Source organism: Gregarina niphandrodes (genome assembly GCF_000223845.1).
Source record: "Gregarina niphandrodes unplaced genomic scaffold scaffold00004, whole genome shotgun sequence".
Lineage (NCBI taxonomy): Eukaryota > Apicomplexa > Conoidasida > Eugregarinorida > Gregarinidae > Gregarina > Gregarina niphandrodes.
In genome coordinates this window covers 475950-476319 of record NW_011645775.1, presented here as the reverse complement: position 1 = coordinate 476319, position 370 = coordinate 475950, and positions in this window count along the sequence as shown.

Sequence of the window (370 nt, the reverse complement as noted above, 5' to 3'; positions counted from 1 at the left end):
ATCACTGTCGTGCGGTGGTATCAGAATGAGCAGGGTCATCATCTCATTGCCAGGCTCACGGGGGTTTGTCCGTGACAACAAGCAAGGGGTATGCCTCTTATGCTACAATCATCATGTTGTTTGACATCACTGTCGTGCGGTATCAGAAAGAGCAGGGTCATCATCTCATTGCCAGGCTCACGGGGGTTTGGTCCGTGACAACAAGCAAGGGGTATGCCTCTTATGCTACAATCATCATGTTGTTTGACATCACTGTCGTGCGGTATCAGAAAGAGCAGGGTCATCATCTCATTGCCAGGCTCACGGGGGTTTGGTCCGTGACAACAAGCAAGGGGTATGCCTCTTATGCTACAATCATCATGCTGTTTGA